Source organism: Chiloscyllium plagiosum, unplaced genomic scaffold, assembly GCF_037043375.1.
Source record: "Chiloscyllium plagiosum isolate Xiang-an unplaced genomic scaffold, Cpla_swu_hap1 HiC_scaffold_29, whole genome shotgun sequence".
Lineage (NCBI taxonomy): Eukaryota > Metazoa > Chordata > Chondrichthyes > Orectolobiformes > Hemiscylliidae > Chiloscyllium > Chiloscyllium plagiosum.
The window spans coordinates 40,539,543-40,547,415 of NW_028270167.1; positions in this window are offsets into that span (position 1 = coordinate 40,539,543).

A 7,873-nucleotide genomic window follows, 5' to 3' on the forward strand; every position below is an offset into this window, starting at 1 on the left:
GAGTTCAGTTTGGATTAAATATTAAATGGATTGTATTTTACTGTGCATTTTGAAATCTTTAAACATGTGTTATATGTAACTAGCTTGGTTTATTCTGTTCCAACATTATTTCTTTCAAGACAATAAGAAATATAACAGGATTAGGCCATTCACTCCTCAAACCTGTACTGTCATTCATGGTTGATCCTACATTCCTCATATCCACTTTCCTGTATTCTCCCCATAACCCTTGATTCCCGACTGACCAAAGAGAAAAAAGGGCAAAGAACAATACCGTACAGGAACTGGCCCTTCGGCATCCCAGCCTGCGCTGACACATTTTGCTCTTCTATACTAAAACAGTCTTCATTTACAGGATGCATCTATTCCCTTCCTATTCATGTTTTTGTCCAGGTATTTCTTGAATGCTGCTATTCGATCTGCATCCACCACTTCCTCTGGCAATGTGGTCCAGGCACTCACCACCCTTCATGTGAAATATTTGCTTTGCCCTTCTTTTTTAAATTTCCCCCTTTGCACCTTGAACCTATGTCCCCTAGTAATTAACATCTCCACCCTGTGGAAAGAAAACCTCATACTTTCCACTCAATCCATGCCATTCACAATCTTACAAACCTTTTTCAGGTCAGCCCACTACCTCTTGCATTCCAATGAAAACAAACCCAGTCTATCCAACCTTTCTTCATAGCTAAAATCCCCATATTATGCAACATCCTGGTAAACTTTTTCTTTACCCTCTCCAAAACATCCACATCGTTCTGACAGTGCTGTGGCCATAACTGGACACAATATTCCAAGTGTGGCCTAAATAAAGTTCTATAAAGCTGCAGCATAACTTACCTAACCTTATACTCAATGCCCCTTACAGTGAAGACAAGCATGCCATAAGCCTTTTTTTTACTCCCTTATCTACCTGTGCTGCCACCTTCAGTGATTTATGGACCTGCACACTCGGATCCCTCTGCATATCGATACTCCTAAGGGTTCTGCCATTCACAATTTCCATCTGTACTTGACCTTCCAAAATGCATCATATTACATTTGTTCAGATTAAACTCCATCTGCCATTTTTTGGCTCATGCCTCCAATTGAACTATATCCTGCTGTACCCTCTGACAATCCTTCTAATTGTTTGCAACTCCACCAATCTTTGTAGCATCTGCAAACTTACTAATTAGACCAGTTACATTTTCTTCCAAATCATTTTTGTAGATCATGAACAGCAGAGGAACCAGCACTGACCCCTGTGGAACACTACTAGTCATAAAAAGCATCCTTCCACCGCTTCCTTCTGTCTCCTATGACTGAGCCTGTTCTGTACCATCTTGCCAGCTCACCCCTGATACAACAGGACTTCACATTTTGTACTAGTTTGCCATGAGGGACCTTGTTAAAGGCTTTACTAAAGTCCATGTAGACAACATCAACCACTTTCCCTTCATCAACCATCTTTGTCACCCCCTCAAAAAACTCAATCAAGTTAGTGAGGCACAACCTCCCCCACACAAAACCATGTTGTCAATCATTAATAAGTCCATTTGCTTCTAAATATGTACAGATCTTGTTCCGGAGAATCTTTTCCAATAGTTTCCTACAAATGAATCTCACAGGCCTTCAATTTCCAGGATTATTCCTGTTAGTAATTTTAAACAAGGGGACTAACATTGGGTGTTCTCTAGTCCTCTGGAACCTCACTTGTGTCCACAAATGATACGGAGATGCCTGTCAATGTTCCAGTAATTTGTTCTCTTTCTTTTCCCAATATTCTGGGATAGATCTCATCAGGATCTGGGGACTTATCGATCTTAATACTTATTACAATGCACAACACCTCTTCGTTTTTAATAGCAACTTGGCTTAGAAACTCAACCCTCCCTTCCTTGAGATCATCCTTCACCAATTCCTTCCCTTTGATGAATATCGACACAAAGTATTCATTAAGGACCTTACCTCCCTCTTCGGGCTCCAACATAGATTCTCTCTATTGTCCTTGAGTGGGCCAACCCTTTCCCTAGCTACCCTCTGAATCAAGAATCTATCTCAGCCTTCAATGTATACAAGATCTCTGCTACCACATCTCTCTGCGGCAAGAATTTCTAAAGACTCATAACCCTCAGAGAAAAGAAATCCCTCCTCACCTCAATCATAAGTTGGTACCCTTTCTTCTGAGACTAAGCCTTCTGGTCCAAAACTCTCTCATGAGGGTAGCATCCTCTCAGCATTTACCCTTTCAAGCCCCTTAAGAATTTATATGTTACAATGAGATCACCTCTCATTCTTGTAAACTCCAGTGAGTAGAATCGCAACCTGTTTAGCCTTTACTCATATGACAGACACCCATATGGGGAACTCTTGGAACTGCCTCCAATAAAATGATACCTTTCCACAAATAAGGGGTGAAAACTGCTCACAGTACTCCAGATGTGATCTTACCAGCACCTCATATAATTGCAGTAAGACTTCCCTACTTTTATACTCCAACCCATATGAAATAAGGACCAACATTCCATTAGCCTTCCTGATTATCTGCTGCAACTATGTGCTAGCTTTGTTTCATCCACAAGTTACCCCAAGTCCCTTAGTGTTGCAGCTTTCTGCAGTTGTTCTCCATTTAACTAATGCTCTGTTCTTCTGTTCTCCCTCTCAGTATGAACAATTTCACATTTCCCCACATAATACTCCATTTTTTAACTCTTTGTCCAGTTAACCTATCAATATTTCTCTGCAAACTATTTATATCCCTCTCACAACCCGCCTTTTCATCTATGTTTGTGTTGCCTGCAAATTTGACTACAGTGCATTCTCTCCCTTCCTCCAGCCATTAATATATATTGTAAACAGTCGCTGTCCCAGCACTGATCTCTGAGAAACCCACTGGTCAAAGGTCACCAATCTGAAAAAGAACCCCTTATCCCCTCTCTCTATTTCCACCCATTTGTCAACTCTCTATCAATGTCAATATATTGCCCTCAACAGTTTGGGTTCTTGTTTTATGACTTTTGTGAATTAGCTTTTCGAACATTTTGGAAATCCACAAACAATACATCTACTACTTCCCTTCTATCTACTCTGGTTGAGATGCCCTTGAAAATTGCTAATAAATTAATCAGACATGATTTCCCTGTCATAAAGTCATGTTGACTCTGCTTGATTAGGTTATGATTTTCTAAATGTTCTGCTGTTACTACTCCTCCAACAATGGATGTTAGGTGAATTGCCCTTGATTTACCTGCTTATTGCCTGCTTCCCTTTTGGAATAGGGGTGTCATACTGGCCATTTCCCAATCCTCTGGTTCTTCTCCAAAGTTGAGTGATGTTTGGAAACTTACAACCAATGCATCCATTATCTCTATAGCTACCTCTTTTAGGATCTTAGAATACAAGCTATCAGGGCCAAGGATCTTATCACCTTTCATCCCATTAGTCTGTCTAATACTTCTTCTCTAGTGATGGAGATGGCACTTAATTCTCACTTGGTATTCTTTAGTCTTACTGGAATGTTCGAAGCATCTTCCACCATAAAGACTGATGGAAAATATCTGTTTAACTCTCCAGCATTTCTTTATTCCCCATAATCATATCCCCAGATGCATTTTCTATGGCCTACATTCACTTTCACCTCTCTTTGACCTTCCTTTAACAGAATTGAAAAAGCTCATTTTATCAATTTTTATACTCCTTGCTACTTCACCCATCCTACTTTATTTTCTCTTTCTTCATTATCTTTTTTAGTCCTCAGTTTTTATCCCAGTCTTCAGGACTGTCACTAACTTTTGCCTCCTCACATGCTTTTTCTTTCAACTTTATAATCTCTTTAACTTCCTTGTTCAGCCATGGTTGATTTACCCCTCTCTAAGGATCTGTCTTCCTTTAATAGGATATAATCTAAGGATCTGTCTACCTTTACTAGGTTATACTCTAAGGATCTGTCCTCCTTTACTAGGATATACTCGAAGGATCTGTACTCTTTACTAGGTTATACTCTAAGGATCTGTCCTCCTTTACTAGGATATACTCTAAGGATCTGTCCTCCTTTACTAGGATATACTCTCAGGATCTGTCCTCCTTACTAGGATATACTCTCAGGGTCTGTCCTCCTTTACTAGGATATACTCTAAGGATCTGTCCTCCTTACTAGGATATTCTCTCAGGATCTGTCCTCCTTTACGAGGATATACTCTCAGGATCTGTCCTCCTTTACTAGGATATACTCTAAGGATCTGTCCTCCTTACTAGGTTATACTCTAAGGATCTGTCCTCCTTTACTAGGATATACTCTCAGGATCTGTCCTCCTTACTAGGTTATACTCTAACGATCTGTCCTCCTTTACTATGATATACTCTAAGGATCTGTCCTCCTTTACTAGGATATACTCTAAGGATCTGTCCTCCTTACTAGGATATACTCTCAGGATCTGTCCTCCTTTACTAGGATATACTCTAAGGATCTGTCCTCCTTACTAGGTTATACTCTAAGGATCTGTCCTCCTTTACTAGGATATACTCTAAGGATCTGTACTCCTTACTAAGTTATACTCTAAGGATCTGTCCTCCTTTACTAGGATATACTCTAAGGATCTGTCCTCCTTTCTAGGATATACTCTCAGGATCTGTCCTCCTTTACTAGGATATACTCTAAGGATCTGTCCTCCTTACTAGGTTATACTCTAAGGATCTGTCATCCTTTACTAGGATATACTCTCAGGATCTGTCCTCCTTACTAAGTTATACTCTAAGGATCTGTCCTCCTTTCCTAGGATATGCTCTCAGGATCTGTCCTCCTTCCTCGGTTATACTCTCAGGATCTGTCCTCCTTTACTAGGATATACTCTAAGGATCTGTCCTCCTTACTAGGTTATACTCTCAGGATCTGTCCTCCTTTACTAGGATATACTCTCAGGATCTGTCCTCCTTTACTAGGATATACTCTAAAGATCTGTCTACCTTTACTAGGATATACTCTCAGGATCTGTCCTCCTTTAATAGGATATACTCTAAGGATCTGTCCTCCTTACTAGGTTATACTCTAAGGATCTGTCCTCCTTTACTAGGATATACTCTAAGGATCTGTCCTCCTTACTAGGATATACTCTAAGGATCTGTCCTCCTTACTAGGATATACTCTTAGGATCTGTCCTCCCTTACTAGGATATACTCTAAGGATCTGACCTCCTTTACTAGGATGTACTCTCAGGATCTGTCCTGCTTACTAAGTTATACTCTCAGGATCTGTCCTCCTTTACTAGGATATACTCTCAGGATCTCTCCTCCTTACTAGGTTATACTCTCAGGATCTGTCCTCCTTTACTAGGATATACTCTCAGGATCTGTCCTCCATTACTAGGATATACTCTAAGGATCTGTCCTCCTTACTAGGTTATACTCTAAGGATCTGTCCTCCTTTACTAGGATATACTCTAAGGATCTGTCCTCCTTTAATAGGATGTACTCTCAGGATCTGTCCTCCTTACTAAGTTATACTCTAGGGATCTGTCCTCCTTTACTAGGATATACTCTCAGGATCTCTCCTCCTTACTAGGTTATACTCTAAGGATCTGTCCTCCTTTACTAGGATATACTCTCAGGATCTGTCCTCCATTACTAGGATATACTCTAAGGATCTGTCCTCCTTACTAGGTTATACTCTAAGGATCTGTCCTCCTTTAATAAGATATACTCTAAGGATCTGTCCTCCTTTACTAGGATATACTCTAAGGATCTGTCCTCCTTTAATAGGATATACTCTAAGGATCTGTCCTCCTTTACTAGGATATACTCTCAGGATCTGTCCTCCTTTACTAGGATATACTCTAAGGATCTGTCCTCCTTACTAGGATATTCTCTCAGGATCTGTCCTCCTTTACTCGGATATACTCTAAGGATCTGTCCTCCTTACTAGGATATTCTCTCAGGATCTGTCCTCCTTTACTAGGATATACTCTCAGGATCTGTCCTCCTTTACTAGGGTATACTCTAAGGATCTGTCCTCCTTTACTAGGATATACTCTAAGGATCTGTCCTCCTTACTAGGATATACTCTCAGGATCTGTCCTCCTTTACTAGGATATACTCTAAGGATCTGTCCTCCTTACTAGGTTATACTCTAAGGATCTGTCCTCCTTTACTAGGATATACTCTCAGGATCTGTCCTCCTTACTAGGTTATACTCTAAGGATCTGTCCTCCTTTACTATGATATACTCTAAGGATCTGTCCTCCTTTACTAGGATATACTCTAAGGATCTGTCCTCCTTACTAGGATATACTCTCAGGATCTGTCCTCCTTTACTAGGATATACTCTAAGGATCTGTCCTCCTTACTAGGTTATACTCTAAGGATCTGTCCTCCTTACTAGGATATACTCTTAGGATCTGTCCTCCCTTACTAGGATATACTCTAAGGATCTGTCCTCCTTTACTAGGATGTACTCTCAGGATCTGTCCTCCTTACTAAGTTATACTCTAAGGATCTGTCCTCCTTTACTAGGATATACTCTCAGGATCTCTCCTCCTTACTAGGTTATACTCTAAGGATCTGTCCTCCTTTACTAGGATATACTCTCAGGATCTGTCCTCCATTACTAGGATATACTCTAAGGATCTGTCCTCCTTTACTAGGATATACTCTCAGGATCTCTCCTCCTTACTAGGTTATACTCTAAGGATCTGTCCTCCTTTACTAGGATATACTCTCAGGATCTATCCTCCATTACTAGGATATACTCTAAGGATCTGTCCTCCTTACTAGGTTATACTCTAAGGATCTGTCCTCCTTTAATAGGATATACTCTAAGGATCTGTCCTCCTTTAATAGGATATACTCTAAGGATCTGTCCTCCTTTCCTAGGATATACTCTCAGGATCTGTCCTCCTTTACTAGGATATACTCTAAGGATCGGTCCTCCTTACTAGGATATTCTCTCAGGATCTGTTCTCCTTTACTAGGATATACTCTAAGGATCTGTCCTCCTTACTAGGATATTCTCTCAGGATCTGTCCTCCTTTACTAGGATATACTCTCAGGATCTGTCCTCCTTTACTAGGATATACTCTAAGGATCTGTCCTCCTTACTAGGTTATACTCTTAGGATCTGTCCTCCTTTACTAGGATATACTCTCAGGATCTGTCCTCCTTACGAGGTTATACTCTAACGATCTGTCCTCCTTTACTATGATATACTCTAAGGATCTGTCCTCCTTTACTAGGATATACTCTAAGGATCTGTCCTCCTTACTAGGATATACTCTCAGGATCTGTCCTCCTTTACTAGGATATACTCTAAGGATCTGTCCTCCTTACTAGGTTATACTCTAAGGATCTGTCCTCCTTTACTAGGATATACTCTAAGGATCTGTCCTCCTTTCTAGGATATACTCTCAGGATCTGTCCTCCTTTACTAGGATATACTCTAAGGATCTGTCCTCCTAACTAGGTTATACTCTAAGGATCTGTCCTCCTTTACTAGGATATACTCTCAGGATCTGTCCTCCTTTACTAGGATATACTCTAAGGATCTGTCCTCCTAACTAGGTTATACTCTAAGGATCTGTCCTCCTTTACTAGGATATACTCTCAGGATCTGTCCTCCATTACTAGGATATACTCCAAGGATCTGTCTTCCTTACTAGGTTATACTCTAAGGATCTGTCCTCCTTTAATAGGATATACTCTAAGGATCTGTCCTCCTTTACTAGGATATACTCTAAGGATCTGTCCTCCTTTAATAGGATATACTCTCAGGATCTGTCCTCCTTTCCTAGGATATACTCTCAGGATCTGTCCTCCTTTACTAGGATATACTCTAACGATCTGTCCTCCTTACTAGGATATTCTCTCAGGATCTGTCCTCCTTTACTAGGATATACTCTAAGGA